The sequence below is a fragment of the Martes martes genome (assembly GCF_963455335.1).
Source record: "Martes martes genome assembly, chromosome: 11".
In the NCBI taxonomy this organism is placed as follows: domain Eukaryota; kingdom Metazoa; phylum Chordata; class Mammalia; order Carnivora; family Mustelidae; genus Martes; species Martes martes.
Window position 1 is genome coordinate 28,192,489 of NC_137899.1, and position 27,057 is coordinate 28,219,545.

Consider the following 27,057-nt stretch of genomic DNA (forward strand, 5'->3'; position numbering starts at 1 on the left):
AGACCGACTATAGGTAAAGGAATAGAAAAAGATATTTCATGCAAATAGAAACCAAAAGAATGCTGGGGTGGCTATACTTATATCAAAGAAAAGAGACTTTAAAATAAAAACTATGATAAAAGCCAAGAGAGGCTATTATACAATAATAAGGGCATTATATAATTATAAGAATATCTAACTATATAAAGACCTAAAGAGAGAAATAAAAATACAATAGTAGTAGAGAACTTTAATACCCCACTTACCTCAATGCTTATATCATCCAGACAGAAAATTCAATAAAGAAACTGGCCTAAAATTACACATTAGACTAAACTATATATATACACACATATATACAGAACAGTATATAAAAAAGTACCAGAATATGCATTCTTCTCAAGTGCACATAGAACATTCTCCAGGGCAGATCATATATTAGGCAAAAAAATAAGCCCCCATAAATTTAAGATGACTGAAATCATATTAAGCATATTTTTCCACTGCAGTGTTATGAACCTAGAAACTAATTACAAGAAGAAAATTGGAAAAATTAAATCTATATAACATATTGAAATACATATGATAATATATATATTTGATATATAATTATCATGTATAATATATAATGATATATATTTGATATATATCACATATAAAATGGTGTTTTTACCACTTTTTTAACCCAAGATGTTACTCTCTGAACTTAAATCCATGCTGAAGACACCAAATTTATCCACTCACAATTTCTCTTTTTATTTCCCAAGAATAAACTTCCTAAGGGATAACTGCATTATAAGCAGTAACTTATTCTTACCAGAGCATTGACAGTTACCTGAGCAGTACCACTTCTCTGTCTAAGGGGATAGGGGTCCAAGACTGTTATTTTCTCTGTTATCTTGTACTGAGATTCAATTTCCCTAACCAGTGAATCCAATAGCTTTACCATTCCTGACACTAAAATGAATGGAGAACTGTTATCCCTGGGACAATAAATATCTTTAATTTATGCTAAATCATAAACCATATAAATAAAATAGTCACAAAATAACAAATGGAAATGAACTATTACAAATAAAATATGGTTATATATTCATACTTCCAGAGTATCATTCATCAGCAAAATCATAGCAGATGTTAATTTACACACCATTTTATTTATTTATTTATTTATCTATCCATCTATCTATTTATTTTAAGACAGAGTGAGAGCTAGAGAGAGAGAGCACACACACACAGAGGGAGAGAGAGAGAGATAAATAGGCCCCCACTGAGCAGGGAGCTCAGTGTGGGACTCCATCCTGAGCCACCCAGGCATCCCATCCACACACCATTTAACCACCTCTTTCACATTCTTAGATATAAGGAACATACATATGCTTAAACTTTTTGAAGATCTATATAACAAAGATCAAATCTTTGCTGATTTTCCTGCAGTAATCAATAATGTATGGATACAGCTTACAAACCAAGGTGAACATTACATAGTTTAAGGGGAAGTTATATTTTTAGATGTTCTTATATCTTATATTTTTAGATGAAACTTATATTCATAAAATAAGTTTCAAATGAGTGTAGGAACTCTTAATTTGTATTATTAATTGATACCAGTATTTTCATAATACCTGTGTTTGGTTCAATGTAAAATTTGGGAGGTGGTCCCCAATTTCCTCCAGCAATGATGTATTTTATATTATTAAATGACCAGTCTGCATCTGTTAATGTAATTTTCCAAACCAGGGTATTAGCTGGACTCTTTTCAAATATATTGAAGATAAATGCCAATGTAGTTCTAATTGGATTCAGTTCATTTATGCCACTCACCCTAATGATGACTGTACTAATTGCTGTGAAGAAAAAAGTAAAAAAAAAAATACAGTTAAGGTGATCTCAGGTTTTCTGTATTTTTATCCCCCCCCCTTTTTTTAATTAACATATAATGTAGTATTTATTTCAGGGGTCCAGGCCTGTGACTCATCAGTCTCACACAATTCACAGCACTCACTATAACACATACCCTCCGCAATGTCCATCACCCAGTCATTCCATCCCTCCCACCACCCTCCCCTCCTCAAACTGAACAGCCCTCAGTTTGTTTCCTGAGATTAAGAATCTCTTATGGTTTGTCTCCCTCTCTGGTTTCATCTTGTTTCATTTTTCCCTCCCCTCCGCTATGGTGCCCTGTCTTGTTTCTCAAATTCCTCATTTCAGTGAGATCATATAATAATTGTTTCTCTCTGATTGGTTTATTTCACTTAGCATAATAGCCTCTAGTTCCATCCATGTCATTGCAAATGGTAAGATTTCTTTTCTTTCTTTCTTTCTTTTTTTTTTTTTATGGCTGCAGAATATTCCATTGTATATAAGTACCACATCTTCTTTATCCATTCATCTGTCAATGGGCATCTAGGTTCTTTCCATGGTTTGGCTATTGAGGACATTGCTGCTATAAACATTCGGGTGCACGTGCCCCTTCGGATCAATACGTTTGTATCTTTAGGGTAAATATTTAGGATAAATACCCAGTAGTACAATTGCTGGGTCATAGGGTAGTTCTATACTCAACTTTCTGAGGAACCTCCATACCATTTCCCAGAGTGGTTACACCAGCTTGCATTCCCACAAACAGTGTAGGAGGGTTCCCCTTTCTCCACATCCTCACCAACATCTGTCCTTTCCTGGCTTGTTAATTTTAGCCATTTAGAGTGGTGTGAGGTGGTATCTCACCGTGATTTTGATTTTGATTTCCCTGATGCCGAGTGATGTTGAGCATTTTTTCACGTGTCTGTTGTCCATTTGGATGTCTTCATTGCAGAAAGGTCTGTTCATATCTTCTGCCCATTTCTTGATTTGATTATTTGTTCTTTGCGTGTTGAGTTTGATAAGTTCTTTATAGATTTTGGATACTAGCCCTTTATCTGATATAGCATTTGCAAATATCTTCTCCCATTCTGTCAGTTGTCTTTTGGTTTTGTTGACTGTTTCCTTTGCTGTGCAAAAGCTTTTTATTTTGATGAAGTCCCAATAGTTCATTTTTGCCCTTGCTTCCCTTGTCTTTGGTGATGTTTTTAGGAAGAAGTTGCTGCGGCTGAGGTCGAAGAGGTTGCTGCCTGTGTTCTCCTCAAGGATTTTGATGGATACTTGTCTCACATTGAGGTCTACCATCCATTTTGAGTCTATTTTTGTATGTGGTGAAATAAATGGTCCAGTTTCATTCTTCTGCATGTGGCTGTCCAGTTTTCCCAACACCATTTGTTGAAGAGACTGTCTTTTTTCCATTGGACATTCTTTCTTGCTTGGTCAAAGGTTAGTTAACCATAGAATTGAGGGTCCATTTCTGGGCTCTCTATTCTGTTCCATTGATCTATATGTCTGTTTTTTGCCAGTACCATACTGTCTTGATGATGACAGCTTTGTAATAGAGCTTGAAGTCGGAATTGTGATGCTATCAACGTTGGCTTTCTTTTTTAACATTTCTCTGGTTATTCAGGGTCTTTTCTTGTTCCATATAAATTGTAGGATTATTTGTTCCATTTCTTTGAAAAAAAGTTGATAGTATTTTGATAGAGATTGCATTAAGTGTGTAGATTGTTTTAGGTAGCATAGACATTTTCACAATATTTGTTATTCCAATCTGTGAGCGTGGAATGTTTTTCCATTTCTTTGTGTCTTTCTCAATTTCTTTCATGAGTATTCTATAGTTTTCTTAGTACAGATTCTTTGCCTCTTTGGTTAGATTCCTTTCTAAGTATCTTATGGTTTTGGGTGCAATTATAAACAGATCAACTCTTTAATTTCTCTTTCTTCAATCTTGCTGTTGGTGTATAGAAATGCAACTGATTTCTGTGCATTGATTTTATATCCTGACACTTTACTGAATTCCTGTATGAGTTCTGGAAGTTTTGAAGTGGAGTCTTTTGGGTTTTCCACATAAAAAATATTGTATCATCTGCAAAGAATGAAAGTTTGGCTTCTTCTTTGGCAATTTGGGTGCCTTTTATTTCTTTTTGTAGTCTGATTTCTGAGGCTAAGACTTCCAGTACTATGTTGAATAGCAGTGGTGATAATGGACATCCCTACGGTATTCCTGACCTTAGGGGAAAAGCTCTCAGTTTTTCCCCATTGAGAATGATATTTGCTGTGGGTTTTTCATAGATGGCATTTATGATATTGAGGTATGTGCCCTGTATCCCCACACTGTGAAGAGTTTTGATGAAGAAAGGATGCTGCACTTTGTCAAATGTTTTTTCTGCATCTATTGAGAGTATCATATGGTTCTTGTTCTTTCTTTTATTAATGTATTGTATCACATTGATTGATTTGCAGATGTTGAACCTACCTTGCAGCTCAGGAATAAATCCCACTTGGTCATGGTGAATAATCCTTTAATGTACTATTGGATCCTATTGGTTAGTATTTTGATGAGAATTTTGCATCCAAGTTCATCAGGGATATTGGTCTGTAATTCTTCTTTTTGAAACAGACTTTTTTTTTTTTAAGATTTTGTTTATTTTTTCAACAAGAGAAAGAGATCACAAGTAGGCAGAGAGGCAGGCAGAGGACAAGGGGGAGGCAGGCTCCCTGCTGAGCAGCGAGGCTGATGCAGGGCTTGATCCCAGGACCCTGAGATCATGACCTGAGTAGAAGGCAGAGGCTTAACTCACTAAACCACCCAGGTGCCCCTGTAATTCTCCTTTTTGATGGAATCTTTGTCTGGTTTGGGGATCAAGGTAATGCTGGCCTCATAAAGTGAGTTTGGAGGTTTTCCTTCCATTTCTATTTTTTGAAACAGTTTCAGCAGAATAGGTATTAATTCTTTCAATGTTTGGTAAAATTCCCCTGGGAAGCCATCTGGCCCTAGGCTCTTCTTTGTTGGGATATTTTGTTTGTTTGTTTGTTGTTGTTGTTGTGATATTTTTGATGGCTGCTTCAATTTCCTTACTGTTTATGGGTCTGTTTGGGTTTTCTATTTCTTCCTGGTTCAGTTTTGGTAGTTTATATGTCTCTAGGAAATGCATCCATTTCTTCCAGATTGTCTAATTTGCTGGTGTAGTTTCTCATAATATATTCTTCTATTTGTTTGTATTTCTTTGGTGTTGGTTGTGATCTCTCCTCTTTCATTCATGATTTTATTAATTTAGGTCCTTTCTCTTTTCTTTTTGATAAGTCTGGCCAGGGGTTTATCAATCTTTTTGATTCTTTCAAAGAACTGGCTCCTAGTTTTTTTTGTTGATCTGTTTTACTGTTTGCTTGGTTTCTATTTCATTGATTCCTGCTCTAAGCTTTATTATTTCTCTTCTGCTGCTATGTTTAGGCTTTCTTTGCTCTCCTTTCTTTAGTTCCTTTAGGTGTAGGGTTAGGTTGTGTATTTGAGACCTTTCTTGTTTCTTGAGAAAGGCTTCTATCACTATATACGTTCCTCTCAAGACCTTCTGTTCTGCGTCCCAAAGATTTTGAACAGTTGTGTTTTCATTTTCATTTGTTTCCATGAGTTTTTTAAATTCTTCTTTAATTTCCTGTTTGACCCATTCATTCATGCATTAATTCTGTAGGATGCTCTTTAGCCTCCATGTATTTGAGTTCTTTCCAACTTCCTCTTGTGGTTGAGTTCTAGTTTCAAAGCATTGTGGTCTGAAAATGTGCATGGAATGATCCCAGTCTTTTGGTACTGGTTGAGACCTGATTTGTGACCCAGGATATGATCTCTTCTGAAGAATGTTCCACGTGCACTAGAGAAGAATGTGTATTCTGTTGCTTTGCACTTGATCTTAGCCAAAAGGCCGAGAAGCGATTGTATTCTGTTGCTTTGGGATGGAATGTTCTGAATATATCTGTGATGTCCATCTGGTCCAGTGTGTCATTTAAAGCCTTTATTTCCTTTTTGATCTTTTGCTTAGATGATCTGTCCATTTCAGTGAGGGGGTTGTTAAAGTCCCCTACTATTAGTGTATTATTGTCAATGTGTTTCTTTTGTTTTGTTATTACTTGATTTATATAATTGGCTGCTCCCAGGTTAGGGGCATAGATATTTAAAATTGTTAGATCTTGTTGGATAGACTCTTTGAGTATGATATAGTGTCCTTCCTCACCTGTTATTATAGTCATTGCCTTAAAATCTAATTTGTCTGATATAAGGATTGTCACCCCAGCTTTTTTTTTATGTCCATTAGCATGGTAAATTGTTTTCCACCCCCTCACATTAAATCTGGAGGTGGCTTTGGAGCAAAAATGAGCTTCTTGCAGACAGCATATCAATGAGTCTTGCTTTTTTATCCATTCTGGTACCCTGTGTCTTTTGATTGGGGCATTTAGCCCATTTACATTCAGGGTAACTATTGAAAGATATGAATTTACTGCCATTGTATTGCCTGAAGGTGACTATTACTCTGTTCTTTTCTGGTCTGTGTTACTTTTAGGCTCTCTCTTTGCTTAGAGGACCCTTTTCATTTCCTGTAGTGTTGGTTTGGTGTTCATAAATTCTTTAAATTTTTGTTTGTCCTGGAAGACTTTTATTTCTCCTTCTATTTTCAATGAAAGCCTAGCTATATATAGTATTCTTGGCTGCGTATTTTTGTCGTTTAGTGCTCTGAATATACCATGCCAGTCCTTTCTGACCTGCCAATCTAATATTTCTACTGTCATAGGTTATAGACCTCTTGTCCTGGGGTGCTTTCAGGATTTTCTTTATGTCTCTGAGACTTGTAAGTTTTACTATTTGATGACAGGCTGTTGACCTATTTTAATTGATTTTGAGGGGAGTTGTCTGTGCCTCCTGGATTTTGATACCTGTTTCCTCCCCAAATTAGGGATGTTCTCAGCTATAATTTGCTCCAATGTACCTTCTACCCTTCTTTCTTCTTCTGGGATCCCAATTATTCTAATATTGTTTCATCTTACAGTATCACTTATCTCTCAGTCTCCCCTCATGATCCAATAGTTGTTTATCTCTCTTTTTCTCAGCTTCTTTATACTCCATCATTTGGTCTTCTATATCATTAATTCTCTCTTCTGCCTTCTGCCTCATTTATCCTAGCAATAAGAGCTTCCCTTTTTGATTGCACCTCATATTAATAGCTTTTTTCATTTCAACTTGGTTAGATTTTAGTTCTTTTATTTCTCCAGAAAGGGATTCTCTAATGTTTTCTATGTCTTTTTCAAGCCTAGCTAATATCTTCATAATCATAATTCTGAACTCTCATTCTGACATCTTAATAATGTCCATATTGATTAAGTCCCTAGCAGTCAGTACCACCTCTTGTTCTTTTTTTTTTCCCCCACTTGGTCATTTTGTCCAGAGAAGAACAGATGAATGAATGAACAAAATGCTAAAAGGGTAACGGTGACCCCAGAAAAATACACACTAAACAAATCTGAAGAGACCCAAAGCTGGGGGAAAAAGAAAGGAAAAAAAAAAAAAATATATATATATATATATATGTATATATGTATATGATCAGGCTGGTGAATAGAACAGAGCCACACACATGATTTTGGATGTATTTTGGTATGTTAGAAGAAACTGCCTCCCAAAATTTTAAAGAAAGAAATATATATATATATATATATATATATATATATATATATACACAAAAATAAGGGTAAATATGATTAAAGGATAGAATATGACTATAAAGATGAAAATAAAAAGGAATTGATAAGCTAAGAAGTTGGTTGAAAACAGAAAGAAAAAAAATTAATAATGTGGGGGGAGAATGTGATCAGGCAAGAGAACAAAGCCATACACTAGTTTTAGGGTATATTTTGGTCTGTTAGAAGAAACTGTATCCCAAAATTTCAAAGAAAGAAAAACATATTTATACCAAAATGAATGATTAGAATATGACTGTAAAAATGAATATTAAGAAAGATTTTAAAAAAGGTATTGATAAGATGATGGTTAACATAGGAAAGAAAGAAAAGGTATTGATAAGATGATGGTTAACATAGAAAGGTATTGATAAGAAAGATGGTTAACAGAGGAAAAGTTCCAAAAAATAGAAAAAGGAAAAATAAAGAAAATTTTAAAAATTTAACTTTGAAAGAGTAAAGATTCTTGGGAAAAAAAGCCATGGAGTCTATGTATTGTATTCTCCTATGCTGGAGTTTTGCACTTCTCATTGATTAGTAAATTTGGTCTTGGCTGGATGTTCTTGCTGATCTTCTGTGGGAGGGGCCTGTTGCAGTGATTCTCAAATGTCTTTGCCCAAGGTGGAATTGCACCACCCTTGCCAGGGGCCAGGCTAAGTAATCTGCTCAGGTTTGCTCCTGTTAGTTTTTGTTCCCTAAAAGCTTTCTATACAGCTTTGGAGGATGAGAATGAAAATGGTGACCTCCCAGTCTCCAGTCCCAGAGAAGACATGAGCTCGAGTCCTCCCTTTCAGTGAGCCCTCAGAGAAAAGCAGTCAGTCACTCCTGTCTCACTGGCCTCCAGCCACACTCCATGCTTACCTGGCCTGTGACTGAGTGTTTCTATCTCTGGTACACAGCCCTGTTTGGAGTCTCCAAACCCAGCAGATTCCTGCAGCATGTTCTCACACTGCTCCTCCCAGTGGAGGAAGGGGGTCTTCCTGGAACTGCCACTTGTGAGGTCCCTGCTGGAAGAGCAGTGGCCCAGCTGTGCCTCAGATCATGGTTTATGGCAACCCCAAGCTGAGAGCCCACTCCTCAGCTCTGTCTTTGCAGCCAGCTTCCCTACTCAGACACCTGGGATCTCTGCCCCACTCAGGCACCCCCAGTCTTTCTGGGACCCTAAGGATCCTGAGACCACACAGTCCCAATGAAGGATTCCACCCCCTATGTAACCACCAGAGTGATGTCCCTCCATAGAACAGACTTCTTAAAAGTTCCAACCCTGTGCCCCACTGCTCTGTCACTTGCCAGTGGCCAGCTGACGTCTATCCCCCCATGGTCTATCTTCTCAAGTATCACCTTAGATTCACTTCTCTGCATATCCACCTTCCAGAAAGTAGTCACTTTTCTGTTCATAGAATTGCTGCTATTCTTTTCTTCAATCTCCTGTTGAGTTTGTAGGTGTTCAGAATGGTTTGATAACTATCTAGCTGAATTCCTGGGACCAGATGAAATTTATATCTCTTACTCCTCTTCCATCTTGCTCCTTGCCCCCTTTACTTTTTAATTGCCCTCTAATGTACATTTGGCCCTTGAACAACATGGAGGTTAGGAGCACCAACTCCTGTGCCATCAAGAAGACACATATAACTTTTGACTACCCCCAAAATTTAATTAATAACTGACTTTTGACTGGAAGCCTTACCTAATTTAAACAGTAGATTAACACATATTTTGTATTTTATATACATTTCACATACTGCATTCTTAAAATAAACTAAGATAGATAAAGGAAATGTTATTTAAAAAGTCATAAGAGAAAATACATTTATAGTACTGAACTGTAAAAAATTCACATATAAGTGGACCAAGCAGGTAAAATCCATGTTGTCATGGGTCAATTGTCTATTAAATGCTAAATATGTAAATTATACAAGTACATCTATATTGTTAAGTTCTGTAATTAAATTATTACCTCTTTAATTACAGAGCATTTGGCAATAACTATGATTAAAACATTTAAACTGATTTTGAATACTTGTCATAACAATTTGCCTTTTATAATGTTTATACACAAATGCTACTATTCTAAATTAAAGATTAAAGTTTCTAAGAATGGACATTGCCTACCAGTTGAGTATGATTAAATACCTCAGCCATTACCATATAATAAAGAAATTTAAAATAAATACAATTTAATGAGAATCTGAACATAAGGTTTTTTTCCTCAAATGAAAAATAAATTAATTCCCTGAGGAATCTTATAAATAACAAAGATTTCAGAAATGTTCAAATTTGACATAGCCTTTAAATAATTGCAGTGTGCTCTAATTACTTTTGGACATCATTCTCTCACTCATGTTTTGGGTTTCATTTGAACTTTATTTTTTTTTAAATAAAAAATATGCACTAAATATGAGTAATAATAAATATTTTATTATAACAGAATATTTACAAATATGATAAACTTCTAAGAACTAATTTTTTAAAAGATTTTATTTATTTATTAGAGAGAGAGGCAGTGAAAGAGGGAACACAAGCAGGGGGTGTGGCAAAGGGAGAAGTAGGCTTCCCGCTGAGCAGGGAGCCCAAAGTGGGGCTCGATCCCAGGACCTTGGGACAATGACCTGAGCCAAAACTAATGACTGAGCCACCCAGGCACCCCAATCTAAGAACTAATTTTTTAAAATACCTATTATTTTTTATGACTCAAAATATTTTAATAGTTTAAATTAATAACTCTTACTTGACAGTATAGGGGTTCCTTAATCAGACACTTTCACAAACAATGTATATTTGAAGTGCTTTCCTGCAAAAATAGGATTATCATAATCTGGATATGTAGGTCCAGTCTGGAGGTGAAAAATATATTTTAATTGATTAAATGATTTTATCATTTTCATGAATCTAAAACTAAGACTTGTGAAACATTTGGTAAACAAACAAATAAATAAACAAAACCAGATCTTGGGGTGCCTGAATGGCTCAGTTGGTTAAGCATCTGTCTTTGGCTCAGGTCGTGATTCTGGGGTTCTGGGATCAAGTCCCACATCGGGCTCTCTGCTCAGCAGGCAGTCTGCTTCTCCCTCTCCCTCTGCCCCCTCCCTACTCATGCTCTTTCTCTCTTCTCTCTCAAAATAAATAAATAAAATCTTTAAAAAAAAATACAGACTCTTAATTATGCAAAACAAACTGGTAGTTACCAGAGGGAAGGTGAGTGGTGGGATGAATGGGTTAAATAGGTGATGAGTATCAAGGAGTACACTTGTGATGAGCACCAGGTGATGTATGGAAGTGTTGAATCATGAAATTCCATACCTGAAACTAATATTAACTGTATGTTAACTAACTGGAATTTGAATAAAAACATGAAAAAGTAAAAATCATATTCTATAGTATTATTTCATATGATATTCTGTAACAGTATTATAGTTATACTATAACAATAGGAATGTGAGTCACAAATGCAAACTACAAGTAATTTTAATTCCTCTAGGAGCCATGTTACCATTACATCAACAAGCTAAAAAAGAAAAATCACTTGGTTATATCGATAGATGCAGAAAAAGTATTTGATAGAATCTAATGTCCATTCATGATAAAAACAGTGGATAAATTGGGATTAGAGGGGAACTTCCTCAACTTGATATAGAAAATCTAGAAAAACCTTCAACTAATATCAAACTTAATGGCAAGAAGCTGAAAGCTTTGCCACTAAGATCAGGTAGAATAAGGGATGCCTCCTCCCATCTCTCCTTTACAACATAGTACTAGAAATTCTAGTAAGTCCATTTTTTTTTTAAAGATTTTATTTATTTATTTGTCAGAGAGAGAGAGGGAGAGAGAGTGAGCGAGCACAGGCAGAGGCAGAGGGAGAAGCAGGCTCCCTGCCAAGCAAGGAGCCCAATGTGGGACTTGATCCCAGGACGCTGGGATCATGACCTGAGCCGGAGGCAGCTGCCCAACCAACTGAGCCACCCAGGCGTCCCTAGTAGGTCCATTTTTAAAAAGAAAAAGAAACAGGTAAAATTAATTTTAGTAAAGCATTTTATTTAACAAAATGTATCCAAAACTCTGTCATTTGAACATGTAATCCACACCAAAAAAAATATGGTGAGGTGTTTACATTTGTTTGTTTATATTAATTATGATAAATCTGTTGCCTGTTTCATATTTGCAGCATAACCCCATTCAAAGAAACCATAGTTCAGAGGCTCAAAAGTACATGTAGTTAGTGGCTTCCATATAGGAGAGCAAAATTTTATAAAAAGTAAACTATACTTTATTGCAAAAGCTAAGATAATATATATTCTGGCACTTTGTAATTGTTGCCTTATTAAAGCATACTGATAACAAAAGTAGGGTTATATATTTGATGTACATTTGTTCACACTGATTCATTTGTAATAGTTTGACTTTTTTTCTTATTCTTTAAGTAGCTGCTATATGTATTTAAGATTTATAGTTGTCATGAATTTATTTGCACTTTTAAAAAGAATTAAGTATGGATTATTATTAACAGGAATAATTTCTCAGAAACAAGATTTAAATTGCAAAAATTTTGAAATCATGCTAAAGCAGAACTTAAGTTACACTCTGTGAGAGAGGTCAAAGTATCTCACGTTTTTGCTCTTTCACGTTACTTTCTAGGGAAGGCTGTGCAGGGAAGAGATGATACATTCAAGGTCTTTCACTGCATAATGTTAAATGAAAAGGGTGATGGTACGAGTCTCCTCCTTCACAGCTCACGCATAATGGCATAATCCTTAGTGTGGCCATAGCTAGAGTAGGTATGAGGCCATCCAGGAAAAGTAGAAGGAACGTGATTGTATGCTGTGTTTCCAGTTCTTCTGAGGTCCTTTTTATGCCTTAGCCACACTCACTTTAGCTATTTTCCTCATCAGGCAACACCTATTATGGAGGGAAGTTATGTGTAGCAACTAGGTGATGACATGGTGCAGAAAAGCATAGGTGAATAGCATTGTTTTCTTAAGATTCTACAACATTCCAAGAATTGGAGAAATTGAAGACTATAAATGAATTGCCAAACTAAATAGGGAATAATAATTATGCATAGAGTATTAGATGTTCTCTAAAGTACTTTTCAGTCCTAACCATCTGTATTCTATGTGGGTAAAGAGAGGTAACACATAGAACAGTGACACACTGAACAAACCATCAGTCAAGAAGTGAATAATTCACATTCATAGTGCTCCTATTAATTTACTGCATGTCTTTTCTCATCCTGTGTCTATCTAAATGATATAGAAAAACTGGAAATAAGTTGATCATTGGGAAGAACTACAAGAAGAAGATAATCAGAGGCAGACACAAACACATAAAATTTCCATATATATCAGAGAGGCATTGCAGGTCACTGTAGAAATATTACTGTGCAAGTTGGTATTACAAATGGGGAAAAAGATAATTGAATTCATACTTCACTCTAAACCACAAAATCACTTCCCTTGTATTTAGAAAACTTAAATTTGAAAGTCTACTTACTAAAATATTTACAGGAAAGTGGAGGGTATTTTCCAGAATAGATGAACATACCATACAAGTCAATAAGGAAAAAAAAAGCAGGAATGGGTAAATAGATGTTTATACTTTTCACATAAAGGAGACAGAGATATTTCACAGTTTTTACAACACAGTTGGTTAATATATGAAAAGATGTACAACCTCATTAGTAATCAGGCTAAAACATGTTAAATTGTGTGAGAGTACCAGGTATCAAAATAAAGATATTGGCCAAGAGTAGTGCTTACACATTGCTGGTGAGAGTGTAATGTGATGCAACTACTTTGGAAAACAACTTGGCACCACATCATGTAGTGGACCATTTACATACACTATGACATAGCAATTGTTTTTAAGTATATACCTTAGAGAAGGTGTTACACATGTAACCAAGGGAAACATACAAGAACTTTAAACAAAACTCGGGATGAAAAATAAAAATCTCTATCAGTGGGAGAATAGTTATACTCAGTGGAATGTTAAGGAATATAATGAAACATTACGGCAACTAGGTACATACATGATGAAAGAGAGAGAGACAGAGGGAGAGAGAGATGCCGTACATAGATGGCTCCTCAGGGCATAACACAAATGAAGAAATTAAGTCACAGGAGACTGAATAGAATATGAGACCACTTCTTTAAAGCTCAAGAACTAAGCTAATCAACACTATTGATCAGGAATATGCACAGATGATAAAACTATAAGATGCCCACAAATATGACAAATACAAAATTTGGGGTATTGGCTGCCCCTGAAGGACAAGCAGAAGGATGGGAAAGAGTAGTAACACAGCTCTTAATAATGTTCTAATTCTGAAGTGGGGTGATGGGCTCAGAGTTCATTCTATTACTACATGTCATAATTTGCAAATATGTTAGTTATGTTATCCTGTAAATATCAAATATTACATCATAAAGCAGTATTTAAAAATGATTTGACTGGTAAAAATATATTGGGGTGATTTTTCAGGTCAATACTCATTAAAGAGAAATGACCTAATAAAATACATGATTAGCAATACCAATATAAAGAAACATTCTTTTTTATGTTTTTATTAATAAATTAAATAGATTACATATGAAATGTTTGGCTTCATTATGTAGAAATTCATGGTTTAATATTGAAATTACATGGTCATCAGTGGTAACTTGAACATCACTCTCAATGAATTAAGATAAATTTAGAGTTAATGGTGTCCACTAATTTATTAGAGTTTTATTCATTATTTTAACATAAAACGCTTGGTGCTTATTGTAAATCTCGTTTTGAATGTTAAAATTCTTTTTTTCACCTTTTAGTATAATACACATACATATGTGTGGCCATCTAAGAAAAAAATCAATTTTATTTTTTGAAAATTCGTATTTGTGTCTTAATTATGCCCTTTTGTGAATTTAAAAGGGCATGATTTGGAAAGCCAAATATGTATGTTTTCTGTGTTCTCACAATAAAGGTTTTATTTGCTAAGCATTAAAGTTGTGTCAGTTTCTTGTTTGTCTATAAATTGGCTTCTCTTGCTTGACTGGAATAGAAAGCTAAGACATGCCATTTTAATAACCGTTTCTGAACTTAATCATCTCATTCCAATAATTTAATTTTTTTAGAAAAGGGGGTTATACCATATATCAGTGAGTTTAATGGATTTTAATGTTACATATTTTGCAAGGAAAAGTCATTATGGGGTACTCTCAGTGACTTTGCTTCTAGGAAATTTGTGTGACAGGTTTTATGGTTTTTATCAAAATTAGAGAAGGCCCCATACAACAATTTGTTGTTGTTGTTTGTTCATCTATTTTTTATGTTTGTTTTGTTTTATTCTTGTTGAAAGTTGTTTGAATAGGAAGAATTCAAAGTAATGTTATATAGTGTCAGGATCTTCATATTCTTAATTAAGAATTTTTTAAAATTGTATTCTTTCCCATCCTTATCAGAATATAAATTAATATATATATTTTATGAAAATCTGCTTTAACATTCTGGTGATACAAACAATATTTTCTAGTTGCAAAGAATTGTGAAAATGTGATATTGATGCACTTGGGAATAAATTTCTTACTAAATCCTGTCAATGTCTTAAAAACTTTTGCGGCTTGATTTTGTTCATTTATAACTCATTAATTTAGTAATTTTATTACTGATTAACATATATTTAACAAGTACTGAATATGTGCCAGGCACTAGTTTAATGACAGATATTTTTTCTTCCCCTGTCTTCTTAGTTAGGTAAGTGGTAAGTGCTATGGTGGGAGAGAAATAACTTTCCATGAAAACCCAAAGAGAAGCACCTGACCTAGAGAAAAGGGAGAAGAAATATCAGGGATGGCTTCCTAAAAGAAGTGATGTATCAACAAAGTCATTAAGGCTGTGCAAAAGTGTGTGGGTAATGGAAGCACAAAATAGGTGGGGGACATTTCCTAACAATATAACAGTGTGAGCAGCAGAACCAGAAGCCAGAGCTACAAGACAGCACAGTGTTCTAAGGTTGTGAAAGTGATTCTGTGTACTCTAATCACAGAATCTGAAGTAGCAAATGGTAAGGATGTTAGGGGTTTGAATGAAATGCAACTTGGAACTTGAGTAGTAGCCCAATTACAAGGGATTGCAGCAAATCAAGGCCAAAAATACCTGTTTGTTACCTATGTGTGGCTTACTTATCCATATCATTCATGTCTGGTGTCTTAGCAGGTTGGTTAGGTGAGCAATTTTTAAATTATAAATTCCAGACTTCACCTGTGAATCCTGATTGAACACAAGACCTTGCCCAACCTTGCCTATTCAGTTTAAAAATTTGTGAATATAGCAACATATAGAGGTTGGTCTCAAAAATTATTAAAAATAAAATTTAGATTTACTGAACTGGTAAAATATTTAACCTGTTGTATATTCCAAGATGCAGTAATAATGTATGTGTACTTAGGCTATTTTTTATAATGCTCAGTAGTTATTTGATATACTTATTCATGGCAATTATGGTGATTTCAACATATTCCAAAGGAATAGTCGATACTTTATCATAGAACTGCTTATTCCAGGAAATTTATAACCTTCGTAGTTTCTCAAGATCAAAATTGCATTCCAGCAAGATAGTTTGTTGGCAATTTAAGGTTGAAAAATACAGAAACAAATCCTGCCATCAGCTATTTGAACTACTGTAGTTCAGTAAGAATTTTATAATAAGAAAAATAATTTTATTTTTAATCTAAGTTTAATCATAAGACCACAATTAGAGAGCAGCTTTAAAATACTTAACTTTCAGTTCATTGTGTTTGAGGGTAAACATTATATTTGAAAAAGTATCTGTAATCAAATGATAAGTGATACTGTTATTGGGAACAGTTCCATCCTTATCTGGACAAGTTAGAAAGACCAAAAGAGTTTCAACTGAGATTTTTCAGGAAGTTCAATTCTGTAATGAGTAAAATATGAGAAAAAATATGATCTAGCATGTTCATGTAGATATATACCAATGATAATACTTAATTTAAATGTTTTAAAATGTGTTCATATTTTAATTAACCACTTCTGCCAATAATAAAATTATAATGTTGGTGAAAAATTGTGAAAGATAAGAAATTATTACTCAAGCCTAAGGAAAATGAGCTACTTTTATATTGGATTAATAAGTGGCAAATTTAGTAAGGCAGATACATATATTATCATTGGAACAGTTGGAGAAGTTTGTACATCAGATTCATTGGAGCAGTTTGTACATCAGATTCATAGTTTTTAATTCATAAATCCTAGATCTGAAAGTGATCTGAAATTATTTACTCCATACATTTGCTATCAGGAACATAAATTATTATTGTTACCACTTAAAAATAAGGAAAAGGAAAACTAGAGAAGTTAAATGACAATTTAAAGGACACAGACTGGAAAAATGAATAAACACCTCCACGTGCAGCATAATTTTCTTTACTCAGTTTTAAAACCATCTTGTTGTTTTACGAAGCTTTTTTAAAAATTTTTTAAAATTATTAACATATAATGTATTATTTGTTTTGGGGGTACGGGTCTGTGATTCATGGGTCTTATACAATACACAACACTCACAACACATATATATTCTTAAATTAGTATCAGATTTGATCTGGTTCATGCATAGCTCAAGTTATGGTAGTCCTACTACTGACTTTCTACTATATCTACTTAACAGTTTGCAGGCACTGTTAAATTTTGTCAGTGTTTATTATATACCTATGGACCCCGGTTTCCCCTACAACTTCCACAGTTGGCTCTGGGGGTGGTGGGAGAGGAAGATGTGCTAACAAGTGAAATACAAGTTGAAATGCTATGTATCAGTCTAAGCAAGATGATTAAATATTTGGGGTACCTTCCACATGCTATCCCTCTCTTTAGCCTCTTCCTGTGGGGAAAACATAAGGCAACAACACAGCAAAGCCAAAAGATACAATAAACAGGACCCCTAGTCACAGCCTAGAGGAGTGCCACTCAGTCTAGTTAACCAACCTCCATTCCTCTGTGTAAGGGACAAAGAAGTGCTTAGTATGTTTATCCACTGTTTTTTTTTTTTTTTAATTTTATTTGTTATAGCAATAGTGTTAAGGAACCTGATTAATAAAGATAATTATAATTGTAATTGGGTTTTTTGCTATTGTTGTTTTAAAAGAATATTTCTAATTTTAGTTACTTATAATACCTTAGATTTAAAAAAAATGGGATAAAAGTTGAGTTGTCCAATTTGTTAATAAAAAGAATGTTCTAGAAACCAAAATTTCTAATATTCCTCTTGTAACAATCTGTAGACTACTATCTGGAATTTAAATTGAAAACAAATTTAAAAAAGAGTGGCTACAGATTTATTTTTTACAATTTCTGTCCCTTGTTTTTTTAGTAAAACATATCTCTGGCAAAAGGTTTACAAACTAACAGTTGATTTTTGATGTATGACAGAGCAATGGTATTGTTTTCTATGTGTAGATTTTGGCCTACAGTTTGTTACTACAAAGTGATAAAAGACATTCCTGCAAAAATATTTGTAAAATATTGCTTTAAGTGAGAGATAAGTTATTCAAGAGCAAACCACTAAACGCTTTTATGGCATTGTATAAAACCGTGTTTCTGATCTGTAAGTGAAAATTCTGATTAAGCAGGAGCTGTCATTGCTCAGCTTGCAAAACTACTGAAGTTCCGGTATATATAGTTGATTTTAGCTCCATCTAGATTGTGTTTGGTGGCCTGATAATATAAAGCACACATTTCTTTGGTTTTCTTCAGGGGTGGATTATTACACACACTGTTGGAATGAGATAACATAACTAGAATGCCAAAGAAGAGTGTTTTCAGAATACTCCCAGACTAGGTTAAGAGTTCTAAGCAATCAGGTATTCTGTAAAGAAAAATGTACCAACAATCAGGAAATCTAGGTTTCAAGATCTAATTTCTTGCTGATTAGTATTATAAATTTTGTAAGTAAATTAAATTTTACATATTTGGTACTCCATTTATATAATGGGAATAAGAATATACTTGTATTTTTAAATCTCTATGTAATTTTAAAATACCAGAAGAAGCATGTTTGCAATTAATGTCAATAATTTTAAAGAAAGATTTGTAACTTTTATATAGATATATAAAACTTATATATATGTATCAAGTGTGTATATATATATTTACAAAAATTTATAATATATATATATTAGAATTTTTAAATGTGAAACTTATTTCCCTGAAAGCAAGGAGCTAAACAATGGTCATCATTTGGGGTCCTTTCTAGTTTTAAATTTTATAATTTTTGAAGCAAACTAAAGCAGGTTCAGTTGTTACAGGGCAAAAAAAAGAGAAGCATTATTTGACAATATAGTAAGGATGGGATGAAGGGATTCTTCTTTCCAGGAAAGGTATGTTGGTTATCCATTAACTTTACTCTCTTTTGTTCTCTATGCCAAAATCTGAAGGCCAAATTTCTGTAATACCTTACATGTAAATATCCTGAGTGCATCGAAGTGGGTTGTCTGTCATTAACATCTTGAAGAATCACTGTGAGTGTTCCAGTTGTAGAATGCCCTTGTCCATCGTCATAAGATATAAAATATAGTACCCAAGAATGTGGGGTGGCTGCATCTTCATAATCCAAAAGATAGGCATTTGTGACCTCTCCTGTCTCTAAAAGACAGATGCAATTTTGTTCAACATTCACAAGATGAATATGTTAAGAATAAAAATAATGATATGGATAAAATAGTTCTGGGGATAAAGGACAAATCACAGTTGTTGACCTGATGAATCTCATAAACCAGTCACCATTGAGGATCTGTGGAGAATGGTTAATGACAGGGAAAAAAGAAGCCTCCTCAACTGTGTAGATCAGAAAATATTTCATAGAAGGGTCATGGTGAGTGGAGGTATGGAATCCACAGAGAAGTTTGGGCTGAGTGTTGAAAAATGAGCACAGGACATCCAGGCAGAGAAGGCTGAGGTGGAATGAATGTTAGGAGGAGATTAGGGGCAAAGAGTCGCCAAAGAAGTGGGAAGAAATTGGATGGATGCTCCAGATACGCGATTAGACGTGATGGGAGAGTAAAAATAATGCAAGAACAGAACATTTCGAGAAAAGTAAAATGCATTGCTCAAGACTGGGTGAAAGATGTTGAATTCCAATAGCGAAGGAAAGAAAGGATTTTAACTCATAATTAGCAGGTAGAATTGATAACCATATTGTGACTGATTGGACATTATGTATCTGGGAGACAACAGAAATAGAGTGAATTCAATTAAAGAAATACTAAATATCTTTAATATCTTAATTTAATTTTTAATCTTTTTTTCTTTTTATTTTTTTAAAGATTTTATTTATTTATTTGACACAGAGAGACACAGAGAGAGAGGGAACACAAGCAGGGGGAGTGGGAGCGGGAGAAGCAGGCTTCCTACTGAGCAGGGTACCTGATGTGGGCCTCGATCCCAGGACCCTGACATCATGACCTGAGCTGAAGACGCTTAACTGACTGAGCCACGCAGGCACCCTAATCTTTAATCTTAATATCTTTTTTTCTATCAGTTTTTCAAATTGTATTATTTTACAGATAAAACTTACTGCAATATCTTATTTCATAGCTTATTATCATGGGGCATATATTTTCCGGAATAAAACATTTTTTATTTTAAAAAATAACATATACCAAATCCAAAAAAAGAATGCAATAAGCTTGCGTGTACATATCACTTCAATAATGACAATACGTGCCACAGTTTTTTCATCTGTGGCATTTCCTGCTTTATCCTCTACCTGGATTATTTTGAAGAAGATCCCAAACATGTCATAACATTTGTAAATATTTTCTTATCTACCCTTAAAGGTGAAGGACTCTTCCTTTAAAATATAACTGTGATATAATTATCATACCTAAAAACATGACATTAATTTATTAGCATCATCATATTTCCAGTAATGGTCAAATTCATTGGATTGTCTTTGAGGTTTCGTTGCTTTTCAAATTATCATCTAAATAAAATCTATACTTTATACTTGGTCGATGTATTTCCTAACTCTATAAGGTTCTCCCACATTTTAAAACTTTTGTTACATAATTCTGTTTTCTTTCCTTGATAAAGGACATACTCTTCTCTACCTTCTCCCCCTTGATATATCTTGGTGATTATGACATAATATACCAAGATAAATTTCTCACTTTTTTTTCTAGGTACAGATTATTCTATTGTCTAGTTGTATACAAACAAGTTTATATACAAACACAGATTATACAAACAGTATCCTATGTATATTTTCAATCTTGCTATTAAATAATGCAGCAATGAATAGCATTTGCATAGGTCTTTTATATTTTTTCCGAGTTATTTTGGGATATTTTGTAGAGGTGAGATTACGGAGTCAAAATGGAAATGTATACGCAATTATCTTTGATTCAGCCAAATTTCCTTAGTAAGGGTTAGCAAGGGTTGAGTAGTTTTCATTTTCACCAGAGTATATGAGGTCTAGTTTCCTACAGCCTAACAGAAAATCAAACATGAGGTTTTGCTAATCTGATAGGTTAAAAGCAATAATGTGCTATTATTTCAATGTTTTACTTTACTATGAGCAAAATTGAGCATATTTTCTTATGGTTTAGTCATTTGCAACTCCTCTAAACTGTTGATTCTTTAGTCCATTGTCATACTTGATTGTTACTTTTATTTCTTCTAATATGCCAATATTTTCCCAATATCTTATTTGTATTTTTGCTTTGCTTATGGTGATTTTTTTGCCATAAAAATGTTGTTGTGATGATGACATGATGATTATTTTAGATTCATCAATTTATTCTCATGTAATTTTTGGATTTTGAGTTATAGTTAGAAAAGTTTTCTCTACTCCAGGGTTATAAATTTATTCATACTTTTTATATGGTTGCATTTAAAAAAAATCTATTTGATTTTTTTCTGGTATATGGTATAAAAAATTACATTTTTCCTAATACTATCCAGTTATTATAGCATTTATTAAAATGTCCATTCTTTTCTGCAGTTTTACTGAATGCTGTATTTTCATGATCATTTGGAACTCTTATCAAGATTTTATATTCTGTTACATATGTCTTACTACCTAATCATTTATTAGTATTACAGTTTGCAATTCAGAGGAATTATGCTTTAATATCTACTAAGATCAGCTTCCCCCCATTGTTCTTCCATTCCCTTCTTTTTTTTTTTTTTTTTCCCTCTTACTCTACGTGCTTTTGTTCTTTCAGCACCAGGTAGGGTGAGGTTAGAGTAGGTGGATGTATGCAAAGAGAAAAAAAAAATAACAAAAATCAACAAAAATAAAAACTAATAATATTTCACTAGTGAGTTGCTTATTAAATAATTTTATTGTATCTATATTTACAAAACACGAGCCCTCTATGTGTCACACACACTCTGTCCTTTATAAACATTACTTATTTTTAGTTCTATAAGTAACTATATATCCAATTCTCACCATTTCTCATGCTGATATCTCTCCAGCTATTTTGGTTGTCTGGAGTACATTCTCTAGTGAATTCCTCAGAAAGAACTTAAAGGAACAATATTTCCTTAATGCTTTCATATTCCTAAAATTGTATCTGCTTTCTTAATCTATGAGGTCATTTTCTTATGTATAAATTTCCTAAGTCATATTTTGTGTCCTCAAGTTTCCTAAATATGCTATTCCATGAACTTGCAAAACATACTGTAGAAAAATCTGTTTATAATTTAATTATAATCTGTTAATCTGTTTATAATTTAATTATCACTCTTATAAGTGACTCAGTCTTTCTTCTTAGGGGCCCAAGTATTTTTTCCCCTTTTTTGTTAATATCTATTATTTTATTACAGTATGTCTTAGATTCAGCCATTCTGTATTGGTTTTCCAGAAACCTATTTTTCCTTTTTTAATATGTAGCATTGAATCTTTTTTTTTAAGAGCATGTTATTGAATGACACTTTTTAGTATTTGTTCCATCCTCTTGCTTTTTGTGTGCTTCCTCAGGAAGTTTTAGAGTATGATTTCTTTAGAGATGTTTTCTCTTCTCTGCATGTCTTCTGTATCTATCTTTTCTTTTCTTTCTACTTTTTAAGGCTTTATAATTGTTAAATGTTTTAAATAATCGCAAACAGGTAGAGATTTTTTTTCCTCTTCAACCATTTAAGAATAAGTTGGTGGGGCACCTGGGTGGCTCAGTCATTAAGCGTCTGCTTTCGGCTCAGGTCATGATCTTGGGGTCCTGACTCAGTCCCCACATTTGGCTCCCTGCTCAGCGGGAGGCCTGCTTCTCCCTCTCCCATTTGCCCTGCTTGTGTTCCCTCTCTCTCTGTCTCTTTGTGTCAAATAAATAAATAAATATTTTTTAAAATAAATAAATTTGTTATGTGATATTCATCATCTCCAAATATTTTAATGTACAGTTCTTAAAGAGCATTCTCCGACATTATCACAACAAAAACAAAATCCTGAAGTTAACATTGATATATCTAACATTGAGACTTCCATCTTTCAAGTTTGACCAGTTGTCTCAATAATATTTTTATAGCAAAAATATCCAGTTCAGAATCACATTACCATGCCTCTTTAGTCTCCTTCAATCCGGGAAGTTCTTTAATCTGGCCTTAAGTTTATTTATTTATTTATTTATTTATGTATTTATTTATTTGACAGAAAGAGATCACAGGTACACAGGCAGGCAGAGAGAGAGAGAGAGAGAGAGAAAGGAGGAAGCAGGCTACCTGCTGAGCAGAGAGCCTGATGTGGGGCTCGATCCCAGGACCCTGAGATCATGACCTGAGCCGAAGGCAGAGGATTTAACCCACTGAGCCACCCAGGCACCCCTGGCCTTAAGTTTTAAGAGCATTTTGAAGATTTAAGGCTGGCAATTTTGAAGAATTTTCCTCAAAAAGGATTTGTCTGATATCAGCTCATAGTAAGATTTGGGTTATGTAGTTTGGGATTAAATATCACAAAAGTTAATCTGTGTTCTTATTGTATGCTATCAGTTTGTCCCATTACTGTTGAAGTCCACTTTAATTACTTGACTAGAATGTGTCTACCACTCCAAAATTCTATTTTATTCTTTGCATTTAATATATATTTTGTGGTAAGGTATTTGTGAAAATATATAAGCATTAGTTCACCATCAAACTGTCAATTTATGTACTTATATCTTTATGGAATCATGGTATCCTATTTTATATAATGCATTATAATCTGCAACTATTATTTATTTTGATGTTCATATTGGCTAGGGGGAGCTGTTCAAGCTGATTTCTGTGACTTTTTAACATATTCTCACCATTCTTTATTTTTTTTTTAAGATTTATTTATTTATTTTCAGGGAGAGAGAGAGCGTGCACAGTGGGAGGGGCAGTGCGAGAAAGGGGGAGAAAGAATCTCAAACAGACCACGTTAGTGCAGACCCCCATGCGGGGCTAGATCCCAGTGACCCTGAGATTGCAACCTGAGTGGAAACCAGGAGTCAGATGCTTAACCGATTGTGCCACCCAGGTGCCCCCTCATCATTCTTTGAGCGCATTCTTGCTTTCTGTCACATTACAAGTTCATCTTGTATCCTAATTCCAGTCATCTCAAAAAACAAAACCAAAAAAAACCAAACAAACAAACAAACAAAAAACGCCTTTTCTCTGAAGAGTTCTTATAGGATAAAATGTCATTTAAAAGTCAGTATTTGCTTACTAGCTGTGTTCATTTCTATTGTGGTATCATCCTCCTAAGCTTTTTCACTCTTTCAGGATACGTAACTACAGAACTGTGTGTGTGTGTGTGTGTGTGTGTGTGTGTGTGCATGCACACATACAATTGCATCAATATTTATTTATGTAACTACACACATACACACACACACATACATATCTTCCTGCACATATACATAAAATGAAAAACTTAAGTTTACTCTAAAGCCTTTGATTTAAACTCATCCTCATATTGTTCATTGTATTTTCTCATTTTCTACACTTGTATCCCATGTTGACAGGAGAAACCAGCCTCCATTTATATTTAGCATAGTTATTTTATCAATCTTCCCATCTGTAATTACTGTCCCATTTCTGCTGTCATTCTGTTGTCCTCACTACATGTTTTGACAGCCTTCTCCTTTTGCTTAAGCGCTGACTTACCATCGGTCCTGTCTTCCATAGATCACCTTCCTCTTCAATCTCAGAGTCTACTTCCTACATGGGATTCTTTCTGCTGATATAATAGACAGTGAGCATTTAATACTGTTCTTTTCATGTATGAAAATGTACATAACCTTTTAAGAAGAGAAATGTTCCTTTCTCTTCTCCCTTTGCATTATGCCTTGGTTGTTAGGGGAAAGGGCTCCTAAATTGTGGTCATATAGAATGTACTTAGAGTTACAAGTATCATAATCAAGCAGATTGATTTCAGTGTAAATTCTACCATGCAAATTAGGTGTATGAGCTTGGATAAATTAAGATTCCTGTCCAGGCATCATACATCAGATGAGGATTAGGAAAGTAAAGACCCAAAGAAATTATTATGTATGCCAAGTGCTTGTGAGAATGTACAATGAGGAATAAATATTCAGTTTATATGACTAGTATCATGGGTTCCATGGGAAAATCCACTTCTTAGAAAGAAATCATACAATAAAATCCCAGGGAATCCTGCTGTGGGTCTGAATTGTTTGGAAGTCCCCTAGCGCAGACACATTGTGCAGAGTGTATCCATACCTCTGAGAAAGAAGGAGATCACATTTTACCTCAAACAAAACATGTTAAATATACTACTGAATATTTTAAAAAAATATTTTATCCTAATGGAAGATAATCAGGCTTATTTTTAACTAGTGAAAATGTACTTTACTTTATACTTTATTAAATGATTAACAACAAAAAGTACTCTACCTTCATTTATTAAAAATTCTTTTCGTGTACCTATACACTCATAATGCCCCAAGTCCCCTATGTCTCTATCAGTTGCTGTCAACTTGACTAGCTTTGTTCCAACAGGCAGATTTTCATAAATATTTATAGATGCATCTGGTATGTATCTGGGGGACAAAAGGGATTTTTTTTATCACTTAGTGTAAACAAATGTCTCTTTTCATCTATGTCACACAATAAATATTTTAAATTTTATGTGATACATATCCTGTAAGAGTTTTAAGCCCCTGGCCTTAAAAAATTACTTTACAAATCACTATATATATATATATATATATATATATATATACACACACACACACACACACACACGCACACAGATAGATTTTATATATATATATGTGTGTGTGTGTGTGTGTGTGTTTGTGCTTTATAAAGCAAAGTTAAAAGTTTCCTCCTACCTATACCCTTTCCCTAGACTTTCTACTGACTGGTAAATTATACTTTATTCCAGAATACAAAATACTCTGTACACTTCTGCAATCACTTTTTCATTTTATATATGTTTGGAAATATTTCCATATTAACAAGTACTTATTGTCCAAATCCTCTTTAATAGCTACATTAATTTTGTCATATGAATGTATCAATATACATTTTCTACAATATTTACTTATTAAAGATAAATAGCAAGAAGAAAGCTTTGAATTTTTATTCCACCGAATAAAGTTGACTTTCTTCTATGATATCAAGAACAAAATATAAATGAGGTTAACTTGCACTGTATGTAAAAAGAGAAATCATATAGAGTTCATAGATGTTTGCCTTCTAAGTCACTTTGAATATCTATAAGAAAATTGGCAGTTGTAATAATAGCAAAATACGGATATTTACTCCATTATAAAAATAGTTTCAGAGATTAAATCTTAACATTTAAATACTTAAATTAACCATTGCTTACCTAAAAATTATGTGGAGTTAATCTTACTTTTGGAAAATTTTGAGAAATCATGGAGACTTTAGAAACTGCAAAAAAAAAGTTGTAAAATTTTATTTTAAAAGTTAATATTCCAATGACCAAATAATTAAGAAATGTAAGTTTAGTAAAATAATAACTAATAAATCTGATAAAGTCAAAGAATGATTTTTGTTTTATTAAATGTAATTCTATAATTAATAAGTAGGTTATGTGTATAAGCAAAAAAAGCACTTTAAAGTTCTTTTAATTGTATGAGATTATATCTTATTGAGCTTTCTATGTGATGTGATGTTTTAGAAATCAAGGTAAGAGTGACAACATGGTACTAGGCATACAACAGAGATTGAATAAAATGTTTCAGACCAATGAATTCATTGTTTCTCACTGTTTTAAGTCACCAAACACAGAGACCCTTGAAATTGGTAGAGAGAATCCATGCTTTCATACAAGAATATTTCCTGAACACTGACCATAGAATGCATGGTGCAATAAACTAAAGACAAGAACTAAAATAGAAATAACCTTACCATGGAGGAAATCCAATTCTAATGAGAACACTGATATGTAAATCAAAGGAGGGTTGAAAGTTGATCAAATGAAAATTTGCTCTGAGATCAATTTGGTGGCCAGAGTAAAATAATTTGCCATGATCCTTCCAGAATATCATG

General features: G+C 33.7%; 1 pseudogene across 1 annotated transcript in view; it reads right to left on the reverse strand.

Annotated features, from left to right (window-relative positions):
* LOC308352437 (cadherin-related family member 3-like) overlaps window positions 1-27,057 on the reverse strand; it is a 149,483-nt pseudogene that overhangs the window by 80,102 nt on the left and 42,324 nt on the right. Inside the window, exons 9-13 of the transcript in view lie at window positions 25,432-25,577; window positions 19,016-19,200; window positions 16,325-16,480; window positions 10,316-10,400; window positions 1,605-1,826 (exon numbers count right to left, since the gene is read on the reverse strand). The product of the transcript in view is annotated as a cadherin-related family member 3-like (transcript). The remainder of the gene's footprint in view (window positions 1-1,604; window positions 1,827-10,315; window positions 10,401-16,324; window positions 16,481-19,015; window positions 19,201-25,431; window positions 25,578-27,057) is intronic.